Source organism: Hyla sarda, chromosome 5, assembly GCF_029499605.1.
Source record: "Hyla sarda isolate aHylSar1 chromosome 5, aHylSar1.hap1, whole genome shotgun sequence".
In the NCBI taxonomy this organism is placed as follows: domain Eukaryota; kingdom Metazoa; phylum Chordata; class Amphibia; order Anura; family Hylidae; genus Hyla; species Hyla sarda.
In genome coordinates, this window is record NC_079193.1 from 314,106,634 (window position 1) to 314,120,432 (window position 13,799).

Here is a 13,799-nt window from a genome sequence, read left to right on the forward strand (position 1 = left end):
CCCCTTTAAGAACCTGGACAATTTTCATTTTTGCGTTTTTGTATTTCCTTCTCTCCTGTCAAAATCCATAACTCTTTTATTTTTTCTACAGATTCATATAAGGGCTTGTTTTTTTTTTCGAGATCAATTATACTTTGCAATGACCTCTTTCATTTTACCATAATATGTATGATGAAACCAAAAAATTTATATTTGCGGGTGGAAATGTATATAAAAACTGCAATTTTGCAACTATTGGGGGCTTTTGTTTTTACGCTGTGCACTTTATGGTAAAAATTATACATTATCTTTATTCTGCACGCTAATGTGATTGAAACGATACCCAATTTATATAGTTTTTCTACTATTGTACTACTTTAACCCCTTAACGATGCAGGACGTAAATGTACGTCCTGGTGAGCTGGTACGCACCAGGAAGTACATTTATATCCTATGCATAACCGCGAGAATCGGAGCGATGCTCGGGTCATGCGCGGCAGGTCCCGGCTGCTGAAAGCAGCCAGGGACCCGCCCGTAATGGCGGACATCTGCGATCGCGCGGATGTCCGCCATTAACCCCTCGGATGCCGTGATCAATACAGATCACGGCATCTGCAGCATCGCGATCACTAAAATGGATGATCGGATCGCCCGCAGTGTTGCCGCGGCGATCCGATCATCCAGCATGGCAGTAGGAGGTCCCCTCACCTGCCTCTGCTTCCTTCCACTGGTCTTCTGCTCTGGTCTGCGATCGAGCAGACCAGAGCAGAAGATGACTGATAATGCTGATCAGTGCTATGTCCTGTGCATAGCACTGAACAGTATTAGCAATCAAATGATTTCTATAAATAGTCCCCTATGGGGACTATGAAAGTGTAAAAATAAAAGTTAAAAAAGTTAAAAAAAAGTTACAAAAAATGTGAAAAAACCCCTCCCCCAATAAAAACATAAATTGTCCAATTTTCCCTATTTCACCCGCAAAAAGTGTAAAAAAAATATTATTTTATATACATATTTGGTATCCCGACTATTAAAATAAAATGTTAATGATACCGTACGATGAACAGCGTAAAAAAAAAGTCCAAAATAGCTGCTTTTTATAACATTTTATTCCAAAAAAAACTTATAAAAAAAGGATTAAAAGTTTTATATAAGCAAATATGGTATCAATAAAAAGTACAGATCACGGCGCAGAAAATGAGCCCTCATACCGCCGCTTATATGGAAAAATGAAAAAGTGATAGGTCTTCAAAATAGGGGGATTTTAAATGTACTAATTTGGTTAAACAGTTTGCGATTTTTTTTAAGCACAACAGTAATAGAAAAGTATGTTGTCATGGGTATCATTTTAATCGTATTGACCCAAAGAATAAAGAACACATGTCATTTTTACTGTAAATTGTACGGCGTGAAAACGAAACCTTCCAAAATTTGCAAAATTGCGGTTCTTTTTAATTTCCCCACACAAATAGTATTTTTTTAGTTGCGCCATACATTTTATGGTAAAGTGAGTGATGGCGTTACACCAGACAACTGGTCGCGCAAAAAAAAAGCCCTCATACTAGTCTGTGGATGAAAATATAAAAGAGTTATGATTTTTTGAAGGCGAGGAGGAAAAAATGAAACCGTAAAAATAAAATTGGGCTTAGTCCTTAAGGGGTTAAAAAATACAAACTTTGTTTTAACATAATTCATATGCATAAAATTGCCCTTTTCTAAACAGGGATGTATGGGGCTCATTTTTTGTGGCGTCAACTGTATTTTTCATCAGTACCAATTTTGCTTTCATGTGACCTTTTGATCGCTTTTTATAATTTTCTCTCTGATATGTGATTAAAAATTTGTATTTTTGGTGTTTGAAATTTTTTTCACGTTTACGCTGTTTACCATGTGGGATCATGAAGATTATATTTTAATAGTTTGGACATTTACGCATGCGGCCATACCAAATATATTGAATTATTTTTCTTTTTTGTAAAAGGGTAAAATAAGGGTAATTAATTTTTTTTTTTTTATTAGGGGAGGGAGTTTTATACAATTTTAGAAACTTTCTTTTTTTTTTCTTTTTACACTTTTTAAGTCCCCATAGGGCCTATTGCATAGCATTAAACAGTGTGATCGGCTATCCACAGCTAAGCCAGGCTACATCAGTGAATCTGCAGTTGGCTGTAGAAGGCAGGTAAGGGGACCCTCCTCTGCTGTTTTAGCTCATGGAACCCCCATGATCACATCACAGGGGTTCTGTGTGCCCCTCTGAGTTGCCAGAGATTTTTAGTTTCACTTTAGTTTTTAGTTTCACTCTAAAGGGTTAATGACCGTCAGCCTCGGGTTCGCCGCTGCCTGTCATTACAGGGGTACTCCCCTGGGAAAAAATTTTTTTTAAATCAACTGGTGCCAGAGAGTTAAACAGATTTGTAAATGACTTCTATTTAAAATTCTTAATCCTTCCAGTACTTATCAGCTGTTGTATACTACAGAGGAATTTCTTTTCTTTTTAAATTAATTTTCTGTCTGACCACAGTGCTCTCTGCTGACACCTCTGTCCATTTTAGGAACTGTCCGGAGCAGGATAGGTTTGCTATGGGAATTTGCTCCTAATCTGGACAGTTCCTGACATGGACTGAGGTGTCAGTATTTTACAAATCTGGAACAACCAAAAAACACGTAGGTGCACTCACCGCAAAGCAGAGACTGTCGGGTCTGGAAGTCAGATGACCAGACGCCGGATAACAGCATGGACGCTGGTGATGTGAGCGCCACACATCACTAGCGCTCATGCCGTGATCCGGCGTCCCGTCATCTGACTTCCAGACCCGACAGTCTCTGCTTTGCGGTGAGTGCACTTACGTGTTCTTTGGTTGTTCCATATTTGATGCTTTACACTTGTGTATGTGCACCCCGCAGGAGACTTTGATGAAAGGTCACCGAGGACCTTGCTGCCCACGGTATAAGGTGATAAGGTGATAGCCCCTTGAGTGCTCTCCCCATTTTCTTTCCTTGTTTTGCGGTAATTTACAAATCTGTTTAACTTTCTGGCACCAGTTGATTTAAAAAAAATGTTTTCCAGTGGAATACTCCTTTTACAGTGAGTGTCTAGCTACTGATAGTTGTCGACACTCACTGTTCTGAAGCGAGTGCAGCTCTCGCTTCAAAGCTGCTTGCTTCAAAGCTGCTTTAGAACTCAGGGCGTACAGGTATGCCCTTGTGTACCTGTACGCCCTTCATCCTTAACAGACTAAATATTACTACAATATTATAGAAATGACAGTAAACCCACTCTCTTTGTACAGGGTGGGCCATTTATATGAATACACCTTAATAAAATGGGAATGGTTGGTGATATTAACTTCCTGTTTGTGGCACATTAGTATATGTGAGGGCGGAAACTTTTCAAGATGGATGGTGACCACAGCGGCCATTTTGAAGTCAGCCATTTTAAATCCAACTTTAGTTTTTTCAATAGGAAGAAACTTATTCCCAAACTTATTGGGAATTTCACAAGACAAACAATGATGTGCTTGGTTTGAACGTAACTTTATTCTTTAATTAGTTATTTACAAGTTTCTGACCACTTATAAAATGTGTTCAATGTGCTGCCCATTGTGTTTGATTGTCAATGCAACCCTCTTCTCCCACTCTTCACACACTCAGTGAGGAGAGAGGAAAATACCGGGTTATTCCAGGCGCATACCGCAGTGATGGGATGTAGTCAAGATGAAATAAAAGTTTCTTTATTTGGAGCCAATTTCAGATGCGTTTCGAGGCTGCTGCCTCTTTTTCAATGAACAAAAGCTTCAGAAGCACAGGCTTCCAGTATCCGTAGTTTCAGGTGCTGCACATCTCGTATCTTCACAGCATAGACAATTGCCTTCAGATGACCGCGAAGATAAAGTCTAAGGGGGTCAGATAATTAGACCTTGGGGGCCACTCAACTGGCCCACGACAATCAATCCACTTTCCTGGAAACTGTTCATCTAGGAATGCTCGGACCTGACACACAAATGTGGTGGTGCACCATCTTGCTGGAAAAACTCAGGGAACGTGCCAGCTTCAATGCATAAAGAGGGAAACACATCATCATGTAGCAATTTCGCATATCCAGTGGCCTTGAGGTTTCCATTGATGAAGAATGGCCCCACTACCTTTGTACCCCATATATCACACCATACCATCAATTTTTGTGTTCCAACAGTCTTGGAGGGATCTGTCCAATGTGGGTTAGTGTCAGACCAATAGCGGTGGTTTTGTTTGTTAACTTCACCATTCACATAAAAGTTTGCCTCATCACTGAACAAAATCTTCTGCGTAAACTGGGGGTCCTGTTCCAATTTTTGTTTTGCCCATTCTGAAAATTCAGTGCAATGATCTGGTCATCCTCGTTGAGATGCTGCAGTAGCTGGAGTTTGTAAGGGTGCCATTTGTGAGTAGCTAATATCCGCCGAAGGGATGTTTGACAAATGCCACTCTCCAGTGACATGCGGCGAGTGCTACGCTGTGGCCTCTTGCTGAATGAAGCTAGGACAGCCACTGATGTTTCTTCATTAGTGACAGATTTCATGCGTCCACATTTTGGTAAATCCAACACTGAACCAGTTTCATGAAACTTAGTAAGCAGTTTGCTAACTGTAGCATGGGAGATGGGTGGTCTCATAGGGTGTCTTGCATTGAAATCTGCTGCAATGACCCGATTACTGTGTTCACCAGACATCAACACAATTTCTATCCACTCCTCACTTGTTAACCTCGGTGACATATCAATGGCTGTAAACAAAGAGAAACTTGTAAATAACTCATGAAAGAATAAAGTTATGTTAAAACCAAGCACACCAATGTTTTTCTTGTGAACTTCCCAATAAGTTTGGTGTCACATGACCCTCTTCCTATTGAAAAAACAAAAGTTAGATTCAAAATGACCGACTTCAAAATGGCCACCATGGTCACCACTCATCTTGAAAAGTTTCCCCCCCTCACATATTCTAATGTGCCACAAACAGGAAGTTAATATCACCAACCATTCCCATTTTATTAAGGTGTATCCATATAAATGGCCCACCCTGTAGAATATTGGGCAACTTACTTGTGGACCCATTAATTTACCCAGGCCTATAGTATTCCATGAGTGGCATAGCTTTTCTTGCTCCTTTTATTTGTATGCCCCACCTTCTGTCATCTACTAATATCTGCCTTCATCCTCTTTATTTCCCTTTTCTTTTATTTCTTTTCCATTAAGCTCCTCCTCCCCCCCCCCCCCCCCCCCCCCCCCCGCCTGGATAAATCAAATCCCTGTTGACCAACTTAGGGTTTAGCCCTTGGTGGCACAATTGGCTGTTATGTTTGTATCATGCAAACTATGCAACATACATGTCCACATGTTCCTCAATTCGTATGTGTACCCCATTCGGTTATGAACTTTTTTAAACGAATGATTGAATCATTAATAAATGATGTTTTTTTTCTGTCATAGGGCTCTGAATTTATAATGAGTTTGTATTTATTGCTAACTTAGTTCTTGTAGTCTTGTTAAGCAGCCACTCCCGTGTGACTGCCTGCTGAGCTCTATGGATTATCCATGCTGGCACTTTGCTAGTTGTTTTGCCTGAGGTGGTGCCTTCATTGTCTACATCTCCTCCCACCCTCCAGTCACCAGCTGCTCACAGAATATGGAGGAGAGCGACCGATATGATTAGTGATGAGCGGGCAGAAGAAGGAAGATGCTCAGCAACGTTATTAGTCACCTGCATGTATTACTTCAGTCAACCTGATAGTCTTCTTGTCATCAGATAGGACCAATAACTGAATGAGAGAATAAAGACATGCAATATGTCGAGAGCCTCTGTTAATAGCATCTGGTTCTGGTTTGATCTTACAAGGGAAGAGGAGTAACCCACTTTGATGCGAAAAAATGTGTAATAATTCAGTACAAGTAATAGGAGTCATTTATTGGCAGAACTGAAAATAGTTTATCAAAACATAGTTTGTTTTATTTGGTTAATTATAAATTTATTAATGGAAGTAAAGTTGAGATAAAGGATGAAAGTTACACAATGGAAAATAAAATAAATCCACAATTTACCCTCAAAACCTAAAAAGGCCATACAATCCTAAATTAAGAGTTAAGAACAAATTGCCACAGTTTTATGTTTTGTGGTGGTGTCCATTTTGTAAAAATAAATGTGGTAAGTTGGGAAGAACAACCATATTAGTTTTGTGTTAATTTAATGACTAAGAGTAAGTGTCCGGCTATATGGATAAGATGTCTGATCATGGTGGGCCTGCCGCTGGGGACCCCCGCAATCTCCGTGCAGCACCCGCATTCTATTCCGGGCTTCTGCTCTAGTCTCGGAAATCTCTGTGACATCACGCCCCCCTCCATTCATGTCTATGGGAGGGGGCATGACATCACGAGGGGGCGTGACGTCACATCTCCAGTCCTGGAAACACAGAGGCTTCTGAGACCGGAGCAGCAGTCCGTCATAGAATGCGGGTGCTGCAGGGAGATCACGGGGGTCCCCCCCCGCGATCAGACATCTTATCCCCTATCCTTTGGATAGGGGATAAGATGTCTATGGCCGGAATACCTTTTTATTGTTGTTTTTGCAAAAATGTCCACCACAAAAAAACAGAAAAATGCTTATGTCAGCACCAATACGTTTTGTATTGAAATAGGCTTTGCTCATGAGATGTGAGAATGGTAGCAGGACTGATGTAACATTGCAAAAATAAGTTAGTTGATAATGTGATAGCCTGGGGGTGTAGGGTATATGGGGTGTAGCTGTGCGGTAACTAAATGGTGTCTGATTAACCCTTTCTATTCGTGACGCCAGAGTGAGGTGTCTGCAATGCTTGTCCTACCGTCACCCTTCCAGAGAGCGATAGGGAGGTATGGAATAATTGAATGTCCACAACTGGAGAATTTGCTGAAAACAGTCGGAACTTTTACTGAAGATTTTATGCAAGCTTCATAACCGGAACAGTCTCTATACAGGCAAAGTCTCTCAGAGATTAACAGTGGTTGGGACCTTAAGTGTTTTAGAGTCTGTAGACTGATATGTGCTGTTCCGCTGGATTTAGGGGATTTAGTTGAGGTCCAGCAGTCACGCTAGCTTTAGCGGGGATTTAGTTTAGGACTCACGGTTTAATTGAGGCTGAGGCCGGCAGGTTTCTGGCCTAGCTTGTCTTTGAAAGTTGCGCAGATCCGTCCTGCTAGTCCGGCATCCACGAGAGCAGCAACACAAGAGAGTGATCATTGGCTACAGCTCGCTTAGGGGCAGGGGCGGGACTTACGCTGATTGGTCCAGTACTTCTGTCAATCATCTTTACAAAGGTGAATTCAGGTAGAAGACAGACATGGTCGCACATCTACAATCTTGCGCAATGATCTAATTGCTTCTCAGCATAATTTAAAAAACTAACAGGTTGTTAGTATATACATTTTGATCAAAAAGTACACAGCCCACTAGCCACGTCAAGGCCACCTATTTAGAGTGGGTCCCTAACTCCCTAGCATAAAATGGTGTAGCACTGGGCGGCGACCACCAACGCCGCGACACCAGTGCCCACAGGGGGAACGACCCACTAGCAGAGCGGCCCCAATGCCCCTCAAAACCAGTCCATGGGCCGCACCTCCCCGCAGACACGGCGCCAAGGCAGCAACAGATGCCGCACAGCACCACACCAGTGTGAACAGGTTGCTACAGCTCACTTACCATGCTCTCCCAGTCAGACTGGCGGGCTGCTAGGGAAGAAATGGCCCATGTGTAGCTAACTACTACTTATATAGGGTTGGGCTGAGGGGGTGGGGAAGAGTGCAGTGGTTGGGACCTTAAGTGTTTTAGAGTCCGTAGACTGATATGTGCTGTTTCGCTGGATTTAGGGGATTTAGTTGAGGTCCAGCAGTCACGCTAGCTTTAGCGGGGATTTAGTTTAGGACTCACGGTTTAATTGAGGCTGAGGCCGGCAGGTTTCTGGCCTAGCTTGTCTCTGAAAGTTGGGCAGATCCGTCCTGCTAGTCCGGCATCCACGAGAGCAGAAACACAAGAGAGCGATCATTGGCTACAGCTCGCTTAGGGGCAGGGGCTGGACTTACGCTTATTGGTTCAGTACTTTGGTCAATCATCTTTACAAAGGGTTATGGGTAATCATGTGACCCAAGGACCTCCAAAAGGTCCTCCAACATGCCATAAAGGAATTAACATCCTGCGATGCTACGAAGGTAAGTATACTAATATGCATTACATTTAATATATACATTATTAAATATGTACACATAAACATTATAAAATTAAAGAAGGAGGAGGTGACTAGGGGCTGTGAAGTAACTCTGAGTGAAGTAACTCTGACTTTGGGGACCACCATACAAGGTACGGTATGCAATATGGTACAGGGACACCACAATAAATATTTAAAGGGGTACTCCGGTGAAAACCTTTTTTCTTTTAAATCAACTGGTGGCAGAAAGTTAAACATATTTGTAAATTACTTCTATTAAAATATCTTAATCCTTCCTGTACTTATTAGCTGCTGAATACTACAGAGGAAATTCTTTTCTTTTTGGAGTGCTCTCTGATGACATCACGACCACAGTTCTCTCTGCTGACGTTATTATAATAATAATAATGCTTTATTTATTGTTGTCCTTAGTGGGATTTTAAAGTCCCCAGCACTGCAAGGCAGCAGTGCTAACCACTGAGCTACCAAGCTGCCTTTAGCATACACCTGCTATACATCTGCTATACATCTGCTATACATTTGCTATGCATCTGCTATGCATGGTTGCTAAAATGTACAGAGATGTCAGCAGAGAGCACTGTGTTCGTGATGTCATCAGTGTTCAAAAAAAAAAAGGAATTTCCTCTGTAGCATTCAGCAGCTAATAAGTACTGGAAGGATTAAGATTTTTCAATAGAAGTAATTTACAAATACGTTTAACGTTCTGCCACCAGTTGATTTAAAAGAGAAAAGGTTTTCACTGGGGTACCCCTTTAAGGCAAAACAATGTTATGCTTTACCCCTAATACTGAAATAAATGTTAGCAAGATCATCCTTGCACAAGATACTTTTCAATGTTGAATGGGTTCTTCTGACTTTGAAGGGCAGAAAAAACAGCATTCATTTTAAAAGTTCTTAGGGCCTGTTCAAGCATCTGTGTTAGCCCTTGGGGGGGTGTATGGTAGTTGGGGTGTTGTTTCGGTAGATGAGTGGTTAAGGTTAACCCTATAGTTCGTGACGCCAGGCTGAGGGCTAGTATGCTGAGGTCTATCGCCGCCCTTCCCAGTAAAGATAGGTGCATGCATAAAATGACTGAAGATCCACAAAGTGGTGGAACTTGAACTTGGATAACTTTACTTAAATGCTTGCGGTACATCTAATGCACAATAACAGTCTCATTCAAACAGTCTCTATATAGTTCAGTGACTGACAGTTGTTGCGGACCTTGAATTGTATTATAAGTCTCTGTAATTTGGAAGATCCATGCGGATTTAGGGGATAGATAAGGTCCGGTGATCTTGCAGAGTACTTAAGGATTGATACACTCACGGTTTAGAAGAGATTAGCCGTCGCCGCAAGGTTAGGGCCTAAATTCACTGATGACAGCAGCGCAGATCCTTCCCTGTCAACAGCCACGAGGAAAGAGAGCTAAAAATGGCCGCCACTCCCTGATATGGGCAGGGGCGGGGTTGTTCTGATTGGTCCGAATATCTGTCACTCACCGTCACAAAGAACAATGGGTGCAATACGTCACAGGGACCTCCAAAGGTCCCCAAGCAAAAACCATAGAGTTCACCTGATCACGAGACCCGCAGGTCCTGCTACGCTCCGTACAGGTAATTAACTATTTATATACATTTATACAATCCTTTATATATAAATCCTAAATAATTACTAGATAACTAATACCTAGATTAGAGGTGAATAGGGGTGGACTAGACAATAAGGACCCCAACGTCCTAGGGACTCTGGCTATGGGATACACACAGGTACCGGATAGGATGCGGTACCGGGACACCACACATCTTTATATTTATTTTTGTATTTATTTTTAAAGAGATCATTAATAGATCCGCAAGGTTTCAATAAGGCGTATTTTTGCATCATGTTACAATATCATGTGTTTTTTTGTTTTGTTTTATCACTGAAAGAAATTGCAAAGCAGGTAGCTTTTAAAGAACAAATCTTTTTTTCATGGATCTATTGTATCAGCTAGAATCTGTGTTCTTTTAACCTTATCTGTAAACTCAAAATATTCTGAAAAGGCTGGTATGAGATTACCATGTGTTTATAACTACATGATGTGGTGGCACTAAAGAGCACCTCTCATGATCTTGTTAAAATGTATAATCCTCCCAGTTCACTGTCCCCATCATGATAAACCACCCCCTGCTTCAATTTTTATTATTTGTTGTATTTTCTCCCTTGATATTGTTCTGTATTTTCTGCTCAGTCTCAGTCAGGTTCACAGACTGGAAAGGGGCGTTCCCCAGCAGATGTGTCATCATTTGAAACCATAAATGGGAGAACTTACTCCCTCCCTCTGCTACACACAGCCCAGAGCAGTTCAGTGTGAGATGAGCTATGATTGGCTAAGGCTGCACCCCACCCTCAGCACTCCAGATTCCATTTCCTGATTTTGGAGTCCAAAGTCTGTGCAAAACAGGGGAAATGTGCTCTGGACAAGTAGGGAGACGCCTAGTGGCAGTTGTTTTTTAAACACAAAAAAAAAACATAGAAAACTTCATTTTTTTTTAAACAAAGTACATTAGAAAGATTTTTTATTTACCATAAGGAGTGCAAAATGAAACATCAATTTTAATGAAAGTGCCCATTTAAGTGTTCTGATGATGTTGTGATTCTGTGTACAAATGGTTACATGCAACGACAATCCTTAAAGAGTTTATCCAGTATTATAAGAAAACAGAGCTGATTTCTTACAAAACAGCACCACACCTGTCCTCCCGTGGGTGTGGTATTTCAAGGAAGACTGTCAGCAGAGTCACCCGCACTAACCAGTGGTACTGGCTGGTAGTGCAGGTGACACTGATTAAAACAATGCCTACCATGCCCGTATCCATTGCGGCGTTCCTCCGTTATCATAATTGTGATTATGCAAATGAACAGTCAGTGTCACAAATGCGTAGTTACGTTTGCAGCCTTGGGCACTGTGATGTCTCAGCACTCGGCCCACTCATACATATTCATACACTTCGTATTCATAACAGGAAGCAGAGGGTATTGTATGAATATGTATGAGCTGGCCAAGTGCTGAACTAACAGCACTGACTAAGGCCACCATCCTAACTCTGCCCGTGCCGTAGACTGTTCATTTGCCTAATCATAATTATGAAGTTAATGGAGAAACGCCGCTACGGATCTGGGCATGGTAGGCATCTTTTTATGAGCCACTCTGGTTAGTGCGGTGACAGTTTTCCTTTCAGGTCTGTTTCATTAAAGTAAATGAAGCCAAGTCCTGAGGACAGGTGTGGCACAATTTTTTTGGGGAAAAAATTAGTTCTGTTTTTCTTTTTCTGGATGTTCTCTTTAACTAAACAAAAGGAAAGTTTAAGGTTTATGATGTATTTTTATGATGTGTACAATATTCATTTATGTGCAGGCTGCACACCCGATTCATTTCAATATGGGAAAGGGGAGGAATAGACTTGACTTACTGTAGTCTGTGCCTTTCCCTTGTTTAGAGCAAGATGGAAAGAAATGATAAAATAACTTAAAAGGGTCATCCAGCAAAAGAAACAACCTGTGTATGGTGTCAAAAAAGAAAATAAAGTAATTTACTAATATCATGCTATTAGCCATACTGCACAGATCTTCCATTTCAGTGGAATCATTAAAATAATACCTTTTATGTTGTTTATTTTATTATTAAATAAAAAAAAGTATAGCAAAAAAAAAATCAAACAAATAGGATAGCCATTCAAAATATAAACTTTGTTATATACATTACTACAATACAAAAAAAATGCAGAACAATGTCATCTTTAAATAAATAGTTCTGTTCATATATAGCAGTCATAAATACCCAATAGCTACCATTTAAATAAAGGTATATAACATTCACATAGGAATCATGTATAGGATCGCCTACAAGAAACCAATCTATATTCTGCACTCAATTATAGTAAATTGACAATTCCTAGCTTACCACACCAAAAGAAGAAAAAAAAGGTGTTGATATTCCAAAAGACTACAACCTTTTCTACTATAAGTGTTTACAAAGATCACATGCAAACATAAAACAATATTATCCATGTTATATATCCACTTAACCTTCAACAACACAGTATATTAACATCCAGTTAACACCTAAAAAAGAAAGAGGAAAAAAAGAAACTCAGAAAATATTGAATAATCACACGTGAACATTGTCAGTCCCCAAAAAAATGTATAAATATTATTTATACATACAGGAAAAAATAAGCTTGTGCTTAAGAGATTTGCCCTTTATATGAAGAGTTGAGTCCCAATAGAACTAGCAGAGTAAACATATTTCTACAAGACTGGGCAATGTAGAGTAGTTTCTTTTAGTTAGCTGTGATGTAATTTTTCATTTATACAAAGGATTTTACTATTGTTTTTATGTGGTATAAGTGAATCACAAATTCACAGCAAACACCAATTTAGACAATTTCCCGGATTCCGCATTTTAATTTGGCCAAGAGATTCCTCTAAAGCAGAGTCCCAATGAATTCAACGGGATTCTGTTGCCCTGTGAACGCGGCAGAATTTCAGATGTTTCCGGCACAAAAATTCCATTTTTCGTGTCTGCATAAAGCATGGACACGTTCATTCTTTGTGCAGAGTCCGCATGAAATGAATAGCCGTCTATGAGATGGTGTATTTCTGTGCGATCCTGACCGATCCTGCAGTGTCCGGAATTTCCAATGTGTGAACATAGCCTTAAAGCAAAATGATTTTCTTGATAGGCACATAACTTAAAGCATACCACCAGTCAACCATTGCAGCTGACTGGTTAATGTTTACAGACAAGTTGAAACAAGTTTACAGAGAGTCTGGCATCGACTTACCCTTCCTCTCTTCACTGAGAACATGTAATGTTTGAATGAATGGAATGCTTAAATGTAAATGTATAGAGGGTTTGGGAGCAACAGTAGTTGACAGAACAAACAAATATGGCTACCTTAAGTGTGTAAATTCTGTTTTCTAATCTACAATTCAGGATTATGAATGTTTTATAGATATATCCTTTCATAATTTACCTCTAAAAATCAATATATTCTGAAATGTATACTGAGATTACCAGCTTTTCCCAACAACATGGTTTTTTGACATCCATTAATTGTTATGTAAATGAAGCCCCTTAACTGTTCTGATTGTAATGCCACAGGTGTCTCCTTCTGGCATCTTGGCACTTACCCCCCACTGCAGGCTCCCAGTCCATGCCCCCGACACTTCTCCTAACCACCACCGTCATGCTACCTCCCCTGAGTCAGTTTCCTCTGAGGAGGGTGCACCAGTTCTCATTTACCTATTTCCTCTACCTATCATAGATCATCTACACCTATATATGGCAGCTCCACTTTAAGCATTGTTGGTTCCTATTGTTCTTAGCAAAGGTGTGCTATTTTGCTTCCCCTATCCTGTGTATCCTGACCTGTATATGTTTATTTTACTCCTCTTTCCTCAAAGCCTCTCACTGGTCCCATTTGGTCCTTCCTGGGCACACAGCTACCACACTAAGCTTACTCTTTGGAAGCAACCTGGTGCCACCTGGCAGTGAAGTCCAGCTTTTGTGTCCAGACTGGGAAAACAGGTGAAGATCAAGGAGGTACTTAGGCTCCATTCAAGAG